This window comes from Carassius auratus, chromosome 40 (genome assembly GCF_003368295.1).
Source record: "Carassius auratus strain Wakin chromosome 40, ASM336829v1, whole genome shotgun sequence".
In the NCBI taxonomy this organism is placed as follows: domain Eukaryota; kingdom Metazoa; phylum Chordata; class Actinopteri; order Cypriniformes; family Cyprinidae; genus Carassius; species Carassius auratus.
In genome coordinates, this window is record NC_039282.1 from 16073758 (window position 1) to 16099058 (window position 25301).

The following is a 25301-nucleotide window of genomic DNA, read 5'->3' on the forward strand; positions in this document are numbered from 1 at the left end:
GTGTTGAGTACTGTTTCTGTTTTATCTTAGAACGGTTATTGCCATGAATAAGGACATCTACTCTCTCAGGGCATTAGGCTGTATCTGTGCTAAATGGATTGAGTCTGCTTGACTCGCTCATGGCTGATGACACTGTTTCCCCGAGGCCTTGTGACTGCTAGATCTCCTTGTGGCTTACCCAGGCGCTGGAGAACATTGCTGATCCAGCCTGGGAAAGAAAAACACGAATGAACCGAGTCATCACCAAAGGAAGAGCTGGGAGCTCTCAGCGCATGCCAGGGTGTCACAGTCAATCAACCTGTTCTCAAGAGCTGGAGAGGCTCTGGATAGACGCATATATGAATTCTCTAGGTGCCCATAGTAACTATTTCTATCAAATCCTGCAGGTAAAGTTATTTATTTTAAAACACTGATTTCTGTTAGGTCGTTAGCTTTCATGATAAAACAAGGTCACATTAAAATGCTTCTGAGGAAATAAAGAAGGGAATATTTTTTTCAAGGTCGATTATCAAAGACACATTAAAAAAAGAACTTCAAAGAAAAAGTTTTGAGCAATGATTCTTCAACGTGATGCTTCAAAGTAAACATGGCTTCCTTTTCTCTTAGTTCGCTCCGTATCCCTGCAGCATGGTATGTCTCTCTCTTTTATTTTTCTAACAGAGTCTTTAGCTTCAAAAGGCTTAAACCTTTCCTTTAGGCAAGGGCGAAGACCTGCTAGATTAAAAGCTGGACTCCAAAAGACAACATAAAGGGAAAGACACACACAAAGTATCGTCTGCAGCTATTCAAATGAGGACAAAGATGACACGTGCACATGTGCACCAACATGCACACATGATCCAGTGTAAACAGTTGAATGAATTGGTAGGAAATTACTGCATTAGCAGGGTAGAAGCGTAGGGCTTTTGTCTCATCTGTGTTCTGCAGGGTTACATCTCAATGCACAACCTCCAAAAGTGTCTTTGCAAAGACAAAAATGCCCCCTAGTGACAATAAAATGCAATCACACTACAGTAGACACCCTGCACATGGACATTGATGGCTTGTTTCACAAAAAGTGGATTTCTTTTCAACATCTCACCTTCCAGCACTGCTGACGGCTTCTCCTCCTCTCTGATAGGCCACTGGAGATAACCGAAATTACAATTAGTGAAGACAAATAACATGGAAAACGTAATGAAAGAAATATCTTGCTGTTAAGGGCAAAAAACATTCTCCTATGTTCCACCGAAGAAAACAAATATGAAAACATGTAGGTGAATAAAAGATGGCAGATTTTTTTTTTAGGGCGAATAATTTCTTTAACCGGCTAATCTAAGCATGATTTGTTGGCCTTGTATTTTTTTTATCAAAACCAGTGAACGTGTGGAAATAAAGCTTGTTGGTTGCATTTGCTACTAAAAACCAGCCTTCTCTTTCTCAATCCTTCCCGCCCCTCTCATCCTCCCATAACCAGGTGAGTCAACAGCGCTTACAGAAAGATTGCATGAGATGAGAAATAATGAAAGGGTCTAAGTGTCTTTCTCTGGTATGTAAAAGTCATCCAAGTTCAGTCCTCACGCTAGCTGGCGGCTCTCTTCGTCTAATTGGCCACGAGGCTTGTGATGTCACAGCTTCCGAAGCGTTAGGGTGGGCGCTGGCGCTTTGATCAACCGCTCTGCCAGTTCTAACAGCCCTCTTTAGTCAAGCACTCTTCTCTTTAAGCATTTCCTCCCTCTCTGTCTTTTATTTCGTACTTCTTTTAATGCTGAAGTTCTCTTTGATTATCCATGTAAACTCTGGGGATCTTTTCTTGTGGAGAGATGTATTTTTAAAGAGAGGCTGTGTCTCCCACACTTCATCTGTGCTATATTTGCTGTGCAGAACGAACGTGACTGAAGGGAGTGTGTTGAGGGACACTTCATTAAAATGGCTGAGAAACATTATACTGCCGTGCACTTTCCAACTCCAGTGGGCAGGAAGTCGTCAGACTCTAGGGATTGTGGGAATTCTGTGCATATGTGCTGTGAGGAGGGTGTGATTACCTGTGGGGGTGAAGGTGAAGGAGGGCACTGCAGACACCAAGAGAAAGAAAAAGAGCACTTTAATTATTCACCAGATTCGTAATTATTATTCAATTAAATATCATAGCAGTACTGTGCATTAAACTTAAATATTTATGCAGTTATTGGAAAAAAGTTTTCAAAAAGGCCCTTGCGATTATATTTTACAGTCTCTGATGTGACGAGTCTGTTACCAATTACTCCGAAGATTGAAACCTCATCATAAATACGCCGGTTATTTCACTCCCCTCATCATCTGAACTCTGTGGTTTAACAGTTGTGGGTTTGTGGGTCTGATTAATTGTATATATATCAGAGACAAGAGAAAAATATTGATATCCAGAATTTCTGAAGATAATGTCACCATAGGATTTTGTAGATGGTTGCTATTTAAGCATGTTGTTTGGCAGTTGCTAGGGTGTTCTGGGATGTTGTTTACTAGCCCAAGTAAAAAAAAAAAAAAAAAAGAGCTCACTTTACTATATTCTGGTCCCTCTATGTGGCTAAAATCTACTGATACTTGCTGCTAAATCTCCATTAAATTAGTAACTTAAATATTTAAACATCACAAGTCGTCATAATATTTAATATCATATTATTCTAAAAATATATAATTTTAAGGATCAATTATAAAACAAATAATAAAAATGTGCTTTCAATTAATATAATTAAAAATAAGCATTTATATTCATATAATAAAAATTAAGTCAATTAAATATAATAATAATAAGCCCAAACATGTACCATGTGAATTGATGCCAGGCTCTAACAGTATACTTCATTAACTTTAATTTAAATCTAGTATAACATATGCCCTCGGTCTGATGTGCAGTCTGGTTTCTTTCATGTTGATCAAAGGCTCCAATAAGCAATCTGAGCAATATGGAGTCAGAAATCATAATAATCAGAAACATCAAAGTATCTGTGCAGGAAGCTGCTGCTTGTGATGGTGTCAGGATTGTTTTTCTGGCGCCCATACATCATAATTCAACACCTGCTGTCTTCACCTTCTCATCTTCGCATATTTACGGGAAAACAACCTTTAGAATTGTCAGCTGCTGCCGTTCTCTTCAAATGTCACATTTATCGGCTGCGCTCGTCCGCAGTGCTTTGAGTAAAGATGAGTTTTTGATGGTTTTATCGTGTATGCATATGTAGCCTCACAGCTAGTGGTTCAGATATGGCAGCCTGTGTTTCTTGTGGCTTTCAGAGTAACACAGGAAGTAGTTCAACAGAACCTAAATTCAATGCAAAGGCCCTTTGTTGTGCCAAAAGTCATTTTTTGCAATCTAATTTTGCGGGCGTAAAAAAGCACTACTTTTCAACATACCTTCTAAGCTATATTGTTATACCTTCATGCATAATTTAGGGCTCAAAGATTTTTGCTGCTGGATATGTACTGTAAAAATATAATTTATATAATTCCACTAACATTTAGAAAGAAGGTCTCTTTAAAAGCTGCCTGTCAGTCTTGTGCGGTTGTTGTCGAGTCATGCTGCGAAGTGAATTCAGGTGCTCTCAACCTTGAAAGATGGACACATTCACTTGGGCTTTTCTGTGCTCTTGTGGTCGACACGTTCAGTTCACTTGAATGCGGCCCAGCCTTGGGCGTCTATGAATGCGAACGCTAATGAATGGCTTGGATCTCTTCCTTTAGATTCCTGCCAATAAACATTCCATTAGCCTCATGTCCTTGAGACGCACATCGGAAAAACGGCATTGTTCCGTTCGCCGTCTCAGTCATCTCCTCGATGAAAGAGAAAACGGAAAGAAAGCAAAAGCTGTTCTGAATTCAGACCATGATTCATCAGGGTCACGAGCGGAAACGGCTTTTTAAAACACGGGAGCACAGGAAAAAAAAAGCAGGGGAAGGGATCGGGCTTATCTAATTTAGGAAAATGGGAGCAAGTCGCGCAAAACCTAAAGCATTCTCATACAAGCTTTAATAAAAGAGCCTGATGTTTGGGATTTAACCTGAGATTACAAAGCAAACCCCAAGCAGCTGCACAGCTCCAGGCCAGAGACACTACCAGCCAAAGAAAGGATCGTTGATAATGAAACGATTAAACATCTGCCTCTGACTAACACACAAGCTCAATATTAAAAGATCAGTTTTAGATGAGACGCAGGCCACGCCTCCTTAATGAAAGCTCAGGGATTCAGAATTATTAGGTTGGTGTGACTAACCTCCTACTGATGATTTTATATTTTAGTTTTTAAATCATTATATATGAATGCACTGTTAAATCAGTAGTTATTGCATCTGTGCTAAAATAAGAATCAAGTTTAACCTTTGCGGATGCCGGCGTAGCTGCTGCTCAGGCCGTTCCTCTTCTTACGGTGACGGTACAGCCAGATACTGAAGACCATGAGGATGATCCAGCAGGCCGCGCCGATGCCCGCGATGAAGGCCGGCTGACGCACAACGTCTGAGATCTGCTGGGAAAACGTATCGTCTTCGCCCAGAGCCGGCGAAAGAACACGGCCTGAAGAGTCTGAGAAACAGATGATGAAGTTCATCAAATATTGAGTATAAACAACATCACTGATGCAATGAGTAGAGAAATATTTGACATGAAATACACGTGTGGCAAGCTGTCAATTTCAGAAGAAAAAAAAATCATTTGTACATATTCCAGTTTGAAAAAAAAAGAATGCATTGACAATTAAAATCAATAAATATAATATTAAATCCAATTAATTTAATAGACAATTAAAGAAGAATTGTACTTAATAATAAAAATGTATATAATTAATTAATGTATAAATAAAATCAATAAACATTTTAACATAAGACTATTTTTTTGTATGTCACAGAACTTGTTAAACCCAAAATATTCCTTTAAATTTGCAAAATATTTATTTGTTAATAATAATAATAGTAACGACAACAGCAGCAATAATTATTCATGTCAAAATAACACATAAAGATTCAACGTAAAATAAAATGACATTATAAATTCTAAAATGTGAATTTAGCTAAATACTGACTTTGAAGTGGAGTAAGAATTGGAATAGACAGTGAAAAGTGAGTTCAGTGATTTAAATATTATGTAAAAGATGAATTATGAATGACAAGACGTTATCTGAAAGAACTGCAACCAACAAAGCATCTTCCCTTCTGTGCCCTCGCTCTTATTTTGACATTAAAGAGAAACCAGTGCTGTCGACCCAGAAGAAATCTCATTCTGTTGACTGGCTTCTTTTTTTCATCTTTTCACGTGGGCGTCACTTTCATCTTCTCGACGCTGTTCAGTTTCAGCTTCTTTTTCAGCTGGGGGCAAACAGGTTCTCCCACAGCCCGAGCTCGGCGCTGTATTCCCTGCTCTGTCTTTGTGACTCTGTCCTCTGTACTTCCTGTCTCAGAGGTTCTGTTTGTTGTTTGCTTGTGACTGAGACTCCGCTGAGAGGCCAGGACAGGTGCGTAGGAAGCGGAGATGCGAGAGAGCCCACGGTGTGACAAATGCTTTTGAGACCTGCGTCCTCTGCTCCCGGCGGCGGTGGAAGGCCACAGAAGCACACTCAGCAGGGGACTCGGCGGCAGTGAAAGCAAGCAGATCAGTCACTGTGTTCAAGAGGAGCCGAGTGCATTCATCCCACACTGCACTGAAAATCTGCGGCTCTCTTCTGTGGTTCTGTTTGTGAGGTTACGGTTCAAACCGGTGCTACCAAACATGTTTCAATGTGGAACAAACACTGGTATTACCCAGAATCCAATATAATGCTACTCATTTCAATATATGAAAACAAACATAAATAAAGTTGGGATCGATACAATTTTTTTAGTCTCTTATTTACACCAAGGCTTCATTACAGTAAAACAATGTTGTATTATTACAATTTAAAATAACTTTTCTATTGTCATGTATTTTAAAATGTAATTTATTCCTGTGATCAAAGCTGTAAAAAAAAATTGCTGCTCAAAAAACTCTTTATTACTAATATTATTATTATCAACATCATCATTAATTATAAAAACAGATATGATGCTTAATATTTTTTAAGAAAAAAAAGTGATGTATTTTATCCTTTTTATTCATACATTATTCAAATATTATTTATTTGAAACTGAAATCTTTTTAACAATGTAACAGTAATTACTGTTACTTTTGATCAATTTAATGTGTCCTTGCAAAATAAAAGTATTAATTTATTTAAAAACAAATCTTCCTTTCAAAAGAGAAGTATGATACGTGAGATATGTGGGAAATATGCTACAAAATTAAATAAATTATATATTTTAATTTTTGTGTGTGTGTGTGTCTGTGTGTGTATATATATATATATATATATATATATATATATATACACACACATATATATATATATATATATATATATATATATATATATATATATATATATATTTTTTTTTTTTTTTGTGTGTGTGTATATATATATATATAGTTTAAAAGTTATGAAAAGTTGATCATCTGTTTTTCTTTACTGTATGAGTCTCTTTTTGCATCCAACAGGGTTTCAAAATACCATTGAATCTCTTTCTGTCAAATGACTGACTATAAACTAGTCTCTTCCAGCTCTCTGATTGACATCTTATTAAAAACAGATTTGCATAACTGGTTGGCTATTGTTCACCTGTGTGCACTGGCTCAACACCAGGCTGTGTCACAATCACTTCCATTCAGTGTAGTTTAACAGCTGCCACCTATTTCTCGAGGCTGAACAAGTTAAAGCCGGCAAGTTAATAGAGAAATAAACTTCAGGCAATTAAAGTCTTTGTGGCACTGAAATAAACTGCACTTTACTTGACGTCTCCTTTATTCTCGGATGAGAATGAAGACTCTGATGAGGCTGTTTTTGTAAATTACATACTTTTTGATGGCTAACCACAAGGCAAGTTACAACTGTGCCATTCCCAAGCTTAAACAGTAGGTTTTATAAAGAGAAGGACTTAAATAACGGCCATTATCACGAACCTTTCCAGTCATAATAGCACAGTCGGGTGTTAAAACGGGCCGGTAGCTGCTATCAGAGTGTTTGTTGTGTTTCTCTAACCCGTTATCAGGAGAATCAACCATTCATACCGAGCTCTTCTTTAGCTGCTGTGTTGAATAACAGCTGTCCGGCAGAGTCGAGCATCTCGGTTAACCAGAATAACATCTCGGTCCGACTCACCCAGCTGGAAGGACGTAGCCTCGCTCTTGACCCCGGGACCGGCCCCGGTGCTGGCTGCCACCTCCACCCTGTACCTGACCCCCGCGAGCAGGCCGGGAATCAGAACCGAGTGTGTGGATCCATCCACCGTGCGGTTAATGTGGTATCGGCTTTCGTTACCCAGACACCAGATCTGTGTAAAGAAAACATGATGGGGGACAGGCAGTTAGCACTTAATTAAAAAATTATTTACGTTGAATAACAAAGAGCGAACCTTTTTAAGTGTTACTAACATAATCTACAAGTTTGGGCATGCCTGCTACTATTTTGCATATTTGAATCGTCTTCAAGCATGGGAAATTATGTAGTGTCTATCTTTAAGAAATTGATATTGGTATTTATTATTGTCATTGAGATCGTGTGAAGCATAGATACAAATGATATGTTTTTACACAGGTTTGGACACACCTGACTGTATGCTTCACATGACTTTAATAGTACATGTTTAAATATAGATATTTTTTTTAACACTGTTTTAATCAAAATATTTCTATAAGATCACGAGAAGCAGTAAAGTGTGTCCAAACGTTTGTATTTGCACAAATAGACATGAATTGTTTCGCTAACTTTATCAATGTTACATACAAATATTTATCGTGAGAAAATAATCCACGACTGTCCTGAAAACAAAACAACATCTACGACGAGGTGATACTGTGCCGTATTGATCTGCCGTAGTTTACACAGTTTCACGTGATTCAAATTCGCAGGTCAGAGTTCTGTGGAATGCAACGAAATGCAAACATATTTACACAAGCTAATGTCTCCAGTCTGACGCATTTGCATGCATGAAAATAAAACACTGATCTACATAATGATGCACGAAAAAATTAAATGCTTTTTATATGTTTCTCTATGCTGGCATCCCCTTTTTCGAAAACGCTAACCAGATTTAGACATCCCTGAAGGCTTCGGAGAAGAAAAAAAAAGTGGATTATGGTCGAAAGAGAGAAAGGGAAGTAATGAGCGAGGATGTTCTGAAGTTCTCCTGAGGCACAATGGAGCAGAAAGAAATAAGTGTACAAGAAAAGTGATTAGTGAAAAACCCTCCTCTGCCCAATTTAACAAGCATGAAATTAATCACTACCTTCCTTCAACTGCCTGAAAACATTTACCTGGAAAATTAACTGGGACTGAACGACTCCAACCAAAGCACTAAATACTGAAACACCTCAAAGCCATTAAAATTCAGCAGCTGAGAGGAACATCGGCTGAAATAGGCTCTGTTATCTTGTTCGGACATGAAAAGCAAATGAAGATACCCAGAAAGAACATAAATAAAGAGAAAGAATGGAATATAGCTAGGAAATTGTTGCCGCAATTATATTTCGCTAGAATGTGCGATTGCGTATGACTACAAATACAAAAAGCAGACACTAAGAGAGACAAAGCATCAAAAGAGAAAAAAAAATTCTCAAACTAAACTACCTAAAAAATATATATCATGCTCATAAAGTAACGTTTGCACATTTTACTTAATCAAAATCAACTTATAAACAAAAATCTTCTTATCAAAAAGACATTTAATTTATAATTTATAAAAATATATAAAATAATATTTCATAATTTACACACACACACACACACACTCATGTTGGTATATGTGGTTCATGGGGACTCTCCACAGGCGTAATGGGTTTTATTCTGTGCAAACTGTATTTTCTATTGCCCTACCCCAACCCTACACCTAAACCTAACCCTCACAGGAAACTTTGTGCATTTTTGGATTTTCAAAATAACTAATTCTGTATGATTTATAAGTGTTTTGAATTACAGGGACACTAAAAATGTCCTCATAAACCACCTCCTCATTGTAATACCTGTGTGATACCTATGTCATTATACAAATTTGTGTCCTCATTAACCACATAAACAAGCTCACACACACACACACACACACACACACACACTCAACATCTGGTAATGTTCCAGGAGAACCACTAGGTGGCAGTATGTCACAACATCTAAAATCCCCCCCAATGAAAATCAGCCTTTTATCCACTACACTCTCCATTCATTCAGCAGAACATTATTATAAAATGAATGGAGTGTAAGTCAGTAAATATAATTTATATATATATATATATATATATATATATATATATATATATATATATATATATATATATATATATATATATATATATATATATATATATATATATATATAAACGTTTTCTCCTACTACTTAACTACCATCCCTCATTCTGTTGTTTTGTCATACTCCCTTTGTCTCTCTCTCTCTTTGTTTCCTCAGGTCCGTACCTTATACTCCTGCACCATGCCGTTCTGCTCCTCCTCTGGGGGCGGTTGCCAGGATACCAGTATAGCTGTGCCGTTGTCTCCACTTCCTGTTACAGTGACCCCCCTGGGAGCAGCACTGGGCGCTGCGATAAGAGACAGTAGCGGGATATTACACACAGCTTACAATATACACGTGTGTTTTGCATGTGCATATATGCCTTCTTAACACCTTAAATTTTACATGTGCATGTGTGCATATATAAACATGTACACATGCATATGGGCTATATATATATATGTGTGTGTGTGTGTGTGTGTGTGTGTGTGTGTGTTCTCTGAAACACATGTAAGCACTCATTTTAATAGTACACACTCAGTGGTATTCGTGCACTTAAATAATGCGAGGCGACTGTCAAGTGACATGACTGGGCCGTCCCAATGCCGAACGCCAGCAGAACCAATGCTCGAGCTCAAGCTGAACACAATGTTGTCACTCACTGTACTTCACTTCACATAACTATTATCCACATAATACATGAATGTTAACACAAAGCCCTGAAGTGAAACATTTGCTCTGTGTTTGCGGTCTCTGACGTTTTGCATTTCAATTACATAAAAAAGCAGGCGCACACACAGGCAAATTTGGAGCAAACCGAATGGCTGGCGTTCACCAGAGCCACAGACGCCACCCCCTTTAGAACAATTAGCACAGCAGTTGTTTGAGCTTTTGCTTTTTGGCTTCTCGTTGGCAGCTTGGCTTTCGTGAAGCGTTTTAAACGGCCCTCTTTGCCCTCCCTCCCTCATGGGCCACAGACCACACGTTAACAGAAATGAGAAGTACTGAATGCAGGGGAAAGCCTTTCTTACTCCAGAGGTCTGCATGACACGCAGAAAGCATGAATGTAGCCTGTAAATGTGATCAAGCCAACCCAAATCTAAACTCAGCGTCTAACTATTTCCTGTCCAAGCGGGTACACCCAGGCGCAAATGCAAAACGCAAAACTGATTGATTTCGCCAAGGAATGTGAATGCAAAAATATTTAGAAAAATGTATATTCAATTCATTCAATGTATGGTCCATTTTATTATTATTATTATAATAAAAAAAAGTATTTTATTATAATTTTTATTTCACAAAACCAAACAATATTTAAACCTGAAATAAAAATTGCACATGAAAAAACTTACTAAAACTTTGTCCAAAACAAACTTTTTTATATTACATCTAAACCATATGTAAACCTAAAATTGCAAAATTAAGCATGAACAATCTGACTGAAATATTGTTTTATTATTATCATTGTAATATTATTCTTTTTTTAAATCATATTTTTTAACCATACATGAACTTTAAATTGAAAAATTAAGCATGAAATATCTGACTGAAACCTTGTCCCTAACCTAATCCAAAGAACCTTGATCAAACCAAATCCAGAAATTCAAATAATGCCAGAGTTGTGAGTTTAAACATTTATAATTGATATTTATATATTAATTAAATATTATTCGATAACATTATCTTACATTTTATAATATTATATTTATTTTATCAATCCAACCATCCATTTTCCACTGTTTATCCAGGAATGTGATTATTTTTTCGTACATTCCGTACACACACACACACACACACACACACACACATATATATATATATATATATATATATATATATATATATGTGCAACACGATGTCTGAAACCCAGATATTCAGACATGCAAGGCATCAACTGTTCTCTTCATATCACTTTGTATTGTGACTCTTGTGAAGTGAATGAGAAAGGAATCGTGGGACATTAAGCTTTAAAGCACACTCCTCACCTTCCTCCAGGGTCTTGCCCACTTTGATGTCGCTGTCTGTGCCTTGGAACTCGTTGAAGAAAGGTCGGACTTTGAACTCATAGGTCACGCCCTTCTTGAGCTGGGTGACGAGTGCGCTGTTCTCCCCCAGGGTTCGAACCTCAAACACGGCCCATTCCACCCGCTGCTGAGCGCCCTCTGGAGACGGCCGGTACATCACCTTAAAGCCCTGAATGTACTGAGACTGCTGCTCGACCTAGAGGAAGAACCAGGCAAACCCGAAGCACAAAAACACTTAGACACTTAGACGTTTTTTTAGCATTGTCCAGGAAGCTTTAAAGACAGTGAGTTTTACAACACTTGTTATTAGTTAGCCAAACTATACTTCATTATTATATCTTTCATACTAACATAGTTCACAAAACATTTAACTATAATCCCAGGCATTGATGTTTTTACCTAAATATTTACATTTTGTATTTCGATATTTCTAAAATTTTGGAAGTAAACCTTTTTTTGTGGATTTATGCATTGACATACTTATCCTAGGTTTAATATGCAAACTCAACATTGAAGATTCAGATTTGAGCTTCTGTTGTGAAGTCATTTTCATATTGGAGGTGTTCAGCGCTGGGATCAGTCCATGTGGCCGTGGAGGGAGGAGAACTGTACACGCTTGTAAAGATTTTAATCAGTTCTTGATCTGCCCCAATAAAAGCAGTCGTTTCAGCTGCTTCCGATTAAATAGGTATAAAGTGCAAACGACCCAAAATGTTAAAAGGTAACATACTGGGAATATTTCTGTTTGTGGGGTGAAAATCTGTACAGAATTAACCTCGACTTCAGATGTTTAGAGGATACTGTTTAATTAACTCTAAATGCATTTGTTCAGTGCCAACTTAAAATTATGCTTAATTTAAAATTTATGCTTAAAACACTATAGAGAGCAATGTGTCATTGAGTTATATACTTAACTGAATAAATATTACCTTTAAATAAATAATTATCTTACAAAATTGTGATTTTCAATAAAATATATATCTTACTTTTAGGATCTATAGATACAGTATTTCACTGAAAAACAAGATAAAGCACTGATTAAAACTGCATTTTCCCAGTGGGATCATTTGAATAAGATGCCAAGCTGTGACTAAACTTTAAACAGAAGGTTCATTTTTGAGTGAACTGTCCCTTTAAAAGAAGATGTGGCAGCACTCACAGTCCACTGTACTCTGACAGATGATGAGGAGAGAATCGTGGGATTGTGGAGGTGAATGACAACATCTCCCAGCTCCCTCTGGATCTGCCCGTGGTCCACTCCCTGACTGGTTGGTGGGACATCTACTCACATAAGCACAAAATAAGGAGCACAAGCACATATGAATACCAATAGCCCAGGTGTCATTTTTTAAACTAAGTATTTAAGGTCAAAAGGTGAACTGACCTTGTGTTTTGACCGCGTCGGTGATGGGGCTCGGGTCACTCAGGCCGTATGCATTAGCCGCTCTCACCAGGAACAGGTAGATGGCGCTGGGCTTCAGACCCTTTAGGACGAAGCTCTCCATCTTCACATGATCCGCGAGCGTCTGCCAGCTGCTGCCCGTCGCATGGCTGCCGTCCGCACCACACAAATCAAACTTCAGTTTACCCTGCGGCCCATGCTTTATAGCGAAATATTGCAACTACGAACATTATCCCAAACAATAAGGTTACCGCCAAACTCTGGGCTTTCAGGAAAGCAAGGAGATGGGAATGATTATTTATGACACGCCACAGTAAATAGACTGGGTATTTACCGAACCCCCATTAGCCTACTGTAATAACACTATTTACAAATGTTTGGAAAACACACGCTCGTTCCACCAAACCGACCAATGATAGATAAGTATGCTCAAAACTGATGATGTCACCTGAAGGCTTCTATGACGTAGGAGGTGGGCGTGGCTCCAGCGTTCAGGTTGGGCTTCCAGGACAGAGACACAGAGGTGCGGCTGACATCCGTGACCTCTGGTTTGAAGGGGGCGCTGGGGATGAGGTTGGGATCTGTAGGTCGGCCCGGCTGAACCGGAGCACCAAACTCTGAAACCATAAACACACCAGAAACTGATGAACAAAAAGAAACTATTTTTTTCTAGTCTAAATAACCATGCAATATGAAACATTCTATGAAATATTACACAGGTATTAAGTCTTTTTTTATTTTTTTTTATTAAACAATTCTGCAAGTTTTATGCTAAGCCTATTTGTCCATTTGAATTACATTTATTTTTCTCACCATGTTAGCATATATGTATTTGGCTTTAAGGACCTTCAGTTATTTATACAAAACAAGAAAAAAATACTGACAAACAAAATTATTTGTTGCAGTGACTCAATCAATTTGCATCAAGACTTTATAAAAGCCAATTACAGCCAGAAGAAGGTTTAATTTCAAACTCAATTTTAAACGTAATTTCCTGTCGTCTGTTTCTCTACTGTGTGTTATCTTGTGCTCGGTCTCCCTGTCGTACCTTGCACCTCCAGGTAAGCTTTCCACGACGCCTCTCCGCTGGGGGTGGACGCGGTGCAGGTGTACATGCCAGTGTCTCCCAGCTGAAATGAGGAACAAAACCCCTCAATTAATGCAAATACATACATATGCATATACGGTAATAACAACGTTTTCTACATTCAGCTCCAAAATAACTCCTAGGTTGACACTATAGAGTCATTTCACACCAAAATACACAGAGTACATTGTCAAGATGTCTCTTCAGAGTATTGCTTTCATGCTGAAGATGCATTTTTTTGTCTGTTTGTATGTAATACTGTTGTTAAAATTGTTGAGCAGATATTTTTGCAATGTTTACTATTTAGAATATATGAAAATATGTTAAAAAAAAATGATAATCAGATGTATACAAATATAATATGTAAAGGTTGCATGTGGTATTTTGCACCACTAGCATTTGCAAACAAAATAGCAAAAAAAAATATAAACAAATAATAAAATAAAATAAAGTTATTTGGATGACTTAACTGAATAATTGAAAGAATGAATTAACTGTTGAGAAAAAGAGAGATAAAAAGACAGACATATACTAATATAAAAAATGAAACTAAAATAAGATATTAATAACAGCTTTCCCAAATCTGTAGTTAATTTTATGACTTACTAGGTAACCAAAACAATTATTTAAATGAATGAAATAGTAAATAAATAAATAACTTGGTAAGAGACAGAATAAGGACTAATATAGATATAAGAACATTTTCATTACACACCAGCTGATCTGTCAGTCAATTTACACAGGCACCAGAAATAGACAGTCTATCTGGAGCTACTGGTGTGTGTGTGTGTGTGTTTTCACTTAATGACATGTTCATTACTGCGGAGCGCCCGAAGCACAACAGATAAAGATGCATCTCCTCATTTCGCTTTATCTCTCCTCTGTTATTTAAAAGAAGCGAGACATCATCAAGTGCGACATCTATGTTAATTAAAGTCATATTCTGACAGCCCACACTGCGGGGACCTTTGACCCCCGTGCAGGGGGAACCCGGGTGCTCATGTGTGTGTGTGTGTGTGTGTGTGTGTGTGTGCGAGGACAGGAAACGCTCCCCTCCCCCTCGCAGCTGAAGGGGGGTGACAGCAGGAGTGTGTGTTTCACACATCAAAACCTGCTGAGCGACAGCTCTCTGAACACTGGCCGTCTGTGTGTGAGACGATGAGGTTTGTTCTAGTGAGGGATGAAAGGAAAGCCTGTCTGATGGTGTACTACACACACATACGTCTGTGATCACTCACACACACGAACCTTCAAAGGTGCATGCATACACATTATATTATTCATGCTTTGCAATCATTAGCAGATTTCAATGATTAATTAAGGATGTATGATCCTATATCAGCACAGCTATACTGCAACAGTACTTCAGATCTATATTAGTTTACAGTGAGGCCCAAAGAATTAGACCACACTGAAAATACAGGACTCAAATTTTTGAGTTTAAACCTGGAAATTAATAGAATTATTTTTAAATATACATTTTTCATTTCTTATATAAATATACAGTACAGACCAAAAGTTTGGAAACATTACTATTTTAATGTTTTTGAAAGAAGTTTCTTCTGCTCATCAAGCCTGCATTTATTTGATCAAAAATACAGAAAGAACAGTAATATTGTGAAATATTATTACAACTTAAAATAATAGTTTTCTATTTGAATATACTTTTAAAAAAAAATGTATTCCTATGACGCAAAGCTGAATTTTCAGCATCATTACTCCAGCCTTCAGTGTCACATGTAACATCAGTCGATCACATGATCATTTAGAAATCATTCTAATATTCTGATTTATTATGAGTGTTGGAAACAGTTCTGCTGTCTAATATATTTGATCAATAAAAGGTTAAAAAGAACTGCATTTATTCAAAATAAAAAACAATTCTTAATAATATATATTCTAATAATATATTTTGTTTACTTGATTTCCCCCAAAAAACATCTACATATCCTTAAAACTACTTAGTTTCACTTCCAGATGAAATATGATATTGTATGAAATATAAACAATATATTAAGATTGGTTTTTGAAGAAATCTGGCCTAATTAGTAAAAAAAAAAGAGAGAGTTTCCCCTTTAAATTTGTTTTCTATAATAATAATCATATTGATAATAATATATTTCCCAGTATGGCTATACTGCATTAATACTTTAGACTTGTATTTTTCATGAATTTGTTGTTAGGCCCCAAATAATTTAACCACACTGTAAATATGGGATTCGAAATCTAGTTGAAACTTGGAAATAAAAGAAAAGATTAATTATTAAAAAACAAAAAACAATCAATTCACTTGAGAAGCAAACTGACAGATGAGGTATGATATGATATTAAACATTAATGAGATGTTAAGTCTCTTTTTCACATAAATCTGACAAAATTATTGGGTTTTATGCTTAAAGAAAAACAAAATATTTGGCAACAGGGGAAAGTTCCTTTAAATTAAATTAAATTAAGGTGTCTTTTTCTTTTTAATGATGTTTTAAATGAAAATCATGAAAATGAAAATCATTTTCAGTACTCATTAATGAACTTTAATAAAGCTAACAAGGTTAATAAAATAACACAAATGTTAATAAAAAGTTACATTTTATCATGGTAATCATTTTGTGGGAATTTATGCCCTTGCAAACTAGTATGTGGTAAATCTGTCAAAATGTTACCCAAATGTGTAAATATTTTTTTTATAAAGGGGGCTGAGATTTTTTAATCTGTCAGTGAATCCTGCAGTGCTGCCTCAGATATCCAGGAATAAAACAGCTAACGCCTAAAAAAACAATCTGCCAAAGAAACAGCAGCTAACCGCATCCATTAAAGCACCCTGCCGCATTCAGAAACCCCCATGAATAAAATATTCATAAAAATGAAAGCGAGGTGCTGGGTCTGAGACGAGCGGCACAGCACAAAACTGCTCAAGATTCCCTGTAAATAGTTGTATGTGTGGTGTGTTTGGAATGGAAACTTCCACACAAATCTGTTACTAAGGAAAACAAGTTGGTTTGGTGCAGCAAACGATCACATGCTCATACCTCCACGGGAGCGTTTGCATCATGAGGGTCAGAGAGCAGTTATAAATCCACAAAAAGAAAAGGTTCCCATGAACTGGAGTCACGTCCCCTGTTACTGTACATCTATCTGGACGATAAACATGTCAGGCTTTGATGTGGTTCTGAGCTCTCAGAGCCAGCGTACCTTTGCGTAACGGATCTGCAGGGCTCCCGTGTCCAGCTGTTTGAGGCGAGAGTCGTGGGTGGAAACCAGGACCCCGTCTTTCCTCCACAGGATGGTGGGAGTCGGCGTGCCGGTGGCTTGGCATCCCAGGACCACCGTCCCATCCACAGCCACGGTCTGGTTGGTGGGACCCTGGCGGACGATGGGTGGAGGTCTGTCTGAGATCACTGTGACAGAGACAGACGGAGAGAGACCAGTCACTTCCTTGTTTAAGAGTATGAAAGTATAATAACAATAACAAAATCATTTTATTCCTATAAATGTCAAATATTTATTTATTTGTATTTGGTTTATATTTTATTTCATTTTACAATGCCACTGTTACTTATATTATCAATATCTAGACCTTCTTACTTTCTTTTCATTCCCTTTATTTCTAAATAAATAAATCATTAACTATTAATAACAAATTATATATATATATATATATATATATATATATATATATATATATATATATATATATATATATTTTTTTTTTTTTTTTTTTTTTTCTCATCCTTTTTACTTTTTCCCTTGCCTTTATTTCTAAAATAAAATAGAAGAGTCACTTTAAGATAAGTCAATTTCTTGTATTCCTCATAATAATGACAAATTATTAACATTATTTTTGTTATTCTTGTTATTTTTTCTTTGCCTTATTTTTTTAAATGAAATAATAAAATAAAATGAAACGGAACCGCTTTAAGATTAATCACTTTGTTGTATTCCTCATAATAAATAAATAATTAGTTATTTTCACGTTGTTTGTTTTTAAAACATAAGTAAGATCAAATACTATTATAAAGATAAAAGCAAAAAAAGCGTCTGCAAAATAAAATAAAATAAAATAAAATATTCTATGCATGCAGCTTAATGTTTGCTGCAAAATCTTTCACGATATAAACTCTTTTATGCATTGAGCAGACGCTTTTATCCAAAGCGACTTACAGTGCAGTCAGGCTAACATCTATTACCTAACGTGTTCCCTGGGAATTAAACCCACAACCTTTCACACTGCTAACACAATGCTCTACCACTGAGCCACAGGAACACTGAATGTAAATGCTCTATAATGGCACACAACTACATTAAACTAAAGCTGAGAGACCGAAAGACAGAATGAGAAGGAGACACAGAGTCTTAAAGCTGTCCCAGACCTACTAATATCATTATAATAACTATAATGAAACACAACTGTACTCCAAACCAAAATCCAAAATAAATCCTTCCACATTTTATAAGAAGCGAGTGCGTGTATGGTCAGAGGTAAAGAGAGTGAAGAATGCAAATAAAAATAAATGTAACCAAGGAAAAAGTGCAAGTGAGAGTGGAATGTCTGGCAACAAACGAGCTGAGTACATGTTTTAAGAACCAAAGAGAGAGAAATAGAGATGGAATCCAATTTTTTCAACTGGAAGCAATTTTCTAATCAGTCAACAGAAGTAGCAGAGTGAGACCAGCAATTAATACCGGCGGCATTTTAAAAGCACTAAACCTCTTTTACACACACACACACACACACACCGGCCATCAACACCACACTAAAACACACCGAAATGCCCCACACTATTACAATTTCCCCCGGCCATGTCCTCTTCTCTCTAACAGCAGACCTGGGCCGTCTAATTATAATAAACGCAGCGAAGCTTATTGTGTTGGACAACGCTAGAAGCATTATATGGCTGCAATTTGCATAACCGCCACTACAGCGCGTTTTCAAAGCCCTACAACACTTTTGCAAGGGCCATCAAAGGGATGGATTATGTATCACGTGACATGTTCGCATCACTGCTGTTGTAATTACTGGATCATCGCGGCGGAGACCTGGAATTACGCTCTGTGCTCGCTGCAAGAGTGAGGCCATAGAGCAGATTGGCGCTAAAACAACTTATTAATCTTTTTTTTTTTTTTACCTCACTCTCATTCTCTTTGTCTTGCTTTGGTGTTTTTTTTTTTTTTTTTTTTTTTTTATGGCACTTATAGTAGATTGTGTTGGATGAGAGTGAATTGCCGAACTGTCACTATTCTGTTCAAGTGTCATATTGACTATTTGAACATATGGAGTAATCAGTATTGGAGTAATGTGTGTATTTTTTATAAAATAGTGTTATTTGCATTGAATATGGGAACTATGGTTAAGTTTAAACCAAAATTTTAAGTCCAGCCATTGATATTTAACAGCTTTTTGCCTTTATACAATGCGTGTCAACATTTTCCTGCATGCAAGTATGAACAGCGTGAGCTGTGATGTCTATTTAGCCAAAATATTTCCGTTCAATCTAAAAGATTCATGAAACAGTCTAAAAACTCACTGCAGAGTCGGACCTTTTCGCTCAGAGATCATTTAGAGGAGTTACTGAGTTAAGTATTTACTTCATCACTTGTTAGATTTACAAAAAAAAAAAAAAAATACAATATTAAAATGTAAAAGTAAAATGAGTTGCATCCTGGCAAAAAAAAAAAAAAAACTCTGAACTGCATTGTAACGTAATGCACATCCTGATTTTGCTGAGTTAGATGTGTTCCTAGGTCAACATATTTTGTTGACCCTGGAACAACATTTTACTCCAAAAATATTTTCTTGACCATATCCCTACACCTAAACCTAACCTTAACCATGAGTAATCCCTAAAATCTGAGGAAATGATAGATGAATGACACTGATGTACAAGCACCAAACACTGATTTAAAGCGTAAACTTCACAAAATCTATAAACTGGTTCTTCAATTGGTTAATCAAAATGTTGTCTCACTTGGTAAAATCAGGTTCTGTGTAATGTAATTTCAAAACATTTGACATGGCTAAATGTAACTAATAGCCAGAAATCTATGAGTAACGGCATAAAATTCACTGTTTATCTTTACAATGCCCATCTGGGAACGGTTGATTTGGGTTTTACAAACAAGTCCGTAAATAATGTAGTGCCTAAGGCATTTACTGTGAAAAAAATTTCATAAAAAAAGCATATAAATAAATAAAAATGACAACTCTTTCCCTAAACGGAGTTGCAAAAGCATATGCACATAAGCACTTTTGCATTCACTAAGAGCTGATCTGTGCTGAGTGCGTGCATCTCACCGTCTGTAACCTCCAGCAGGGCTTTGGTGATCACACTGCCAGCGATGTTCAGAGCCTGACAGCTGTAGTATCCTCCGTCCGAACGCTCCACCGATGTGATGGTCAGATCACCCGTCTGAGAGACAGAGAAGCGACTGGAAGGAGGAGGAGGCTGAGAGGAGAACAGAAGGTTCTGGAGAGGGGACAGAGGAAAAAGATATATGAATAGAGGTAGAATTTTATTAATAGAAATATATAAAACATAAACACTAATTACTGCACAAATATTCAGTGAGTGAGAAATAAACACCTTGTCAGGACTTGCACGCTTACACTTACTATTGGCACGGTGTGCCTGAATTCCCGAGTGTGTGATGACAGATATTGATCAAAGCAAGATGAGTGGAGGTGTGTTAGAGGTGCGGAGTGTGTAGATGTGTGTAAATGTGCAGATGGCCTCGTAAATCTGACTGACTTTAATGAGGAAGAGTGCCAAGCATTTTATACGTTACTGTAAAAGTGCGCTCAGGAGAAGCATCATTGTACTGCAAGAAAACACTAACATTCTCACCTGACTGCCTTCTTTCTGCCAAAATATGGCAGGCTGAGGACTTCCGGTGGCTTCGCATTGAAAGGTCACGGTGCGACCCATACCGACCACTTGATTCCTGGGTCGCACCACAAACACAGGAGGAACTGCAAGAATAAGAGTTAAATAAATCAATTACCAAAGATTTTGACCCTTGCATGTAAAAACAAACAAAAACCCATTCACATGAATGCACTTACAATGGAAGTCTATGGAGCGTGATGGTAAGACAGTGTAAAACAGATGCGCAGCTTTTACTTTATAATGTATTTAACTGTAATTTATAAAATCATTTTCTTGCAAATATATCCATTTAAAATAACCATTTTCTTTTGTAATATCTATATTAATTTATTTCTGCAATGGCAAAGCTGAATTTTCAGCATCATTCCTCCAGTCTTCAGTCACATGATCGTTCAGAAATCATTATTTGTATATGATTATTTGCAAAAAAAAAACTTTTTTTAATTATTATTAATGTTGAAAACAATCGTGCTGCTTATATACTGTATGTACACACACACACACACACACACACATACATAACATTTTAAATCTTCCAATGTAAGTGAATTACGGTAAATGCAATTTTATCAAAACAATGTTCTATTTATGGCTGTCTAAACATTTATATTTTAACATTTCTTTAAGCAATGCTATGAAAAGACTTGAACAGCACAGTTTCCTTTCCTGTGTTGACATATTTTCTATTAAAACTATATTTTTTGTAGGGTCGATAATCTTTAGTTTATGTCACAGACGCAGCTGTGACATTCTCATTCTAGAGAGTACGTGTCATTAATATTTTTGGTCCTAGAAGAGAAAGCCTGTAAATTTTATAAGTGCATTTCAACCTCAACAAGCAGATCTCTCATTCTGATATCAGTGGGTCTTTGACATCAGTCGAATTTCTTGCGAATACAATAAATTAACTGGAGACCGACAGAGCTCAACCCTTCAGTGTCACATTAACGGCAGGCCATAAAAGAGAAAGTCATGCTGCTGTTTAATGGACGGATGTGCAGGTATGAAACATAAAAACAGATGTTGGCGCAATGCAAAAACGGCATGAGTGACACGTCTGCTTCATTTGCATGGGCAAGGGCACAAAGCAATAGAATTTACATGGAGCTGGGTGATAAATTTGGCCCATCTGTCCCATACTGACACACTGCATCGTGTAGGATGCAGGTTTCTCATCTCTCTTAATGACAAACTTCGGGGTGGAGAGGAGCTGATTTCTGATGCAAACTCATCTTCAGTGTCCATAACAGCATGGAGCTATTTCAGCTTGTAATAAAGATGAATATGTTCATAATATGTGACACAAAGCATGACCCCCTACGACGGTTTCCTTTAACTACTAAAGCAATCTTAAACCTGTCAAATCATATTCAGCTGTAATGCGTCCAGAGGAATAAAGGAAGAACTTTCACCTAAGTGTGAATAAAATGAGGCGATTTTAACGTTACCTTGCACGCTCAGAATGAGCATTAGTTTTACCCAGACCTGCTGTGCTGTCACTGTTGCCGGTGACAACCCAGACAAGCGTGCTGATTGGTGGGAGGATGGAAGGTGGATGGATGGTGGTTCTGACAACTTCCTGTTGCTGTCAATGCAGCAAAAATGGTGACGGGTGACATTTGCAACTTACCAGACACAACTGAAAGAGGAAAGAACAAAAAAATAGAAGCATGATAAAACACAGATGAGATAGATGCGCAAATAAACCGCACAAGACATGAAGCAAAAATGACAGGATATGCTTACTGAACAAAATCAGTGCAGCGATGTATTTATGAGAATAAAACGCAAAAACATACACAGAACATAAGGTGTGACAAGCACACACACGCTGTAAATATATCATGAGGCTGAAATATATGGCATAAACCACACAAAAGAACAATTCTATCAGTCTTGAGTTGTGAGCGTGAGGGATGAATGGAGGTTTTATTCTTCTGGTCTGGCCAAAGATTTTATTAGTTTATTAGTGTAACCCGGGGTCTGGACCTTTAAAAGCTGCAGTGTGTACATTTTTTTTTTTTTTTTTTATATATATATATATATATTTTTTTTTACATAACTAGTGCTATCAAACGATTAATGGTGTTTAATCGCAACCAAAATAAAAGTTTTTTGTTTATATATATATATATATATATATATATATATATATATATATATATATATATATATATATATATATATATATATATATATATTTAGCAGACGCTTTTATCCAAAGCGACTTATAGTGCATTCAGGCTATCAATTTTTACCTATCATATGTTCCCGGGGAATCGAACCCCCAACCTTGTGATAGCTTGCTTGTACACATGTGTGTTTATACACACACACACACACACACACACACACACAGTACACGCATATATTATGAAAACGAAATCTTTTATTTTGGATGCGATGAATCATTTGACAGCACTAATAACCACACACTGGCTCAACCAATGGCATGAGAGGGGGCGTGACTACCTGATTATCTGAATTTTTTGAAACACAAAACTCTCTTTTTGTGCAAAAACCTATACTCTCCAGTAGCCTACACAGTTTTATAAAAGATGAAAACAACATGAAACGGCATTCACAAAGGCATTTAATGTCTTTAAAGTGACATATTTCCAAATTCAACCTACTATTCAGCTGGAATAAATTAGGATGGAAATTCAATTTTGTTGAAAGATTATTAAGTTTTGTTAGAATACAGAAATCACACAATGAAACCAAGAACATTTGTTAAGCAAGCTCAGTTAATAGGTCAAATTTAACTTGAAATGTAATAACTCGGCCCATTTGGAGTCGATCCTATGAGATAGACACAAATGAAGGGTGAGAAATGAGGGAAAGCGGTGTATTTGAGAACAGCTGGGTAAAGAGTACATGACTTGGACGGGCCGGTTGCTCTTTTGGCAGTGGTTGCGCCTCCATTTGGTTTCCATGGCCCATTAGCGTAGCTACTCCTGGGACTCGCATGGCATTCTAGCACTTTCCTCAAATACATCACTACTAATGACTAAATCGCCAGCTGAGAGAGGCCTGGTTTGTGCCCAACATTATCTTTCCATGGCTTTTTAACAGCAAACTGACTCTTACTTGATATGACTTTTCTCAGAGATTGTGTGCTTGTGTGCATTTGACTGCATATCAACCTAGACAGCTGAATTGACAAATCATTTAATGAATCATTTGTTGAATCATTTGACTGTTCAAATGCACCTATAATGCTCAAACACGCCGTCTAGATAGGTAGCTCACTAGGTTTTGAAGCAGAGCCCTGCTATTCCTACAAAATAGCAACCAGACAAAATACATTCTCTAATCGAAGTCATCGTTTGAAATGGTTGAGGAATCTCATTCCTTGGCATCTGAAAAGCAATGCTGTGCCAAAGACAAGTTTAGTAACAAGCCCCTTCACTGGACTTTATAAGTCTGGTTTCAATGTTGCTGGCTCACTAAACACACATGTAAAATAATAATTCAGCAATTTCTGGAAGCGGTAAAAACCAGTAAAAGCTGTAAGCGAAGCAGGAAAGGAGAGAGAGAAGGAGAAAACTGCTCAGGGGTGTCAGGACACAATGTGGACATTTGTTCTCTAAAGAGCTGAGCTAAATGGATTTACATCATGACTAAAAGATGTGTGTTCTGTTTCTACAACTAAACCTCTTTTATACACTAGGGACTGTGGTATTTTTATTCACTAATTATTAAACAAAATTAATTCATTATCACTAAATTATAATAATTGTAAGTATCAAATTAAAACAAACAATTATTATTCTTAATAAATAAAATGTAAATGTACGAAGGATGTAACATAATTTCCATTAAAAAAATAATAATAATAATAATAATTAATTAATAGATTTTTGGGAAAAATGGATTACTAAGAAAACAAATGTTAAGAGCAAGTTTAGGATAAAATATGAATTGCGATAACTGATTAAATAAAACAAAAATCAACAGAATTTGACCGATTGTATCTATATTTAATATAAATTATGAATATTTCTAATTTTATTATTCTGTCAGAAAAAAATACAGAATTCATTTCGTGCAAATCACAGGATACAGAAATATATAATTGTTTTAAATATATTTGTTTTCCAAGCTATTTTAAAAAAGGTTTTATATATATATATATTTTTTTTTAACAGCTAGGAAAAAATTATAAGGAATATTCAGAATGATCCAGCATCCAGTCAGACAAAGCAACCTGACAAGCTGTCGAAGCAGAAAAACGTTCGTCTGAAAGCTAACAGCTGTGAATAAGCAGGTCAAAGCACACACACAATCTCCCGCCCACTGAGGGCATTCGTTACTTCAAATTAGAGATAAGTGCTGGCAGGATCAAAGCAGTTTGTCAAGCAGCGTGAGATGAGTGACAGCATGTTTGCGTGTTCTTACCGTGGACGGTGAGGGTGGCGCTGGCCTCCGTCTTCCCCATCATGTTCTCCGCCTGACAGGTGTAAGTGCCGGCGTCCCCCGATGTCAGTCTCTTCAGTTTGAGCGTGTGGTCCTCCCAGATCTCATGCCTGAGAAGATGACGGTACACAAACAAATACACATGCAAGAGGTTCCAACTCTAAAGAACAGAAACCATTATTTCCTTCTGG

The 25301-nt window shown here is 36.8% G+C and overlaps 1 pseudogene; it reads right to left on the reverse strand.

Moving 5' to 3' along the window:
• The window catches only part of LOC113058714 (roundabout homolog 1-like), a 220690-nt pseudogene that overhangs the window by 15143 nt on the left and 180246 nt on the right, over positions 1 to 25301 (reverse strand).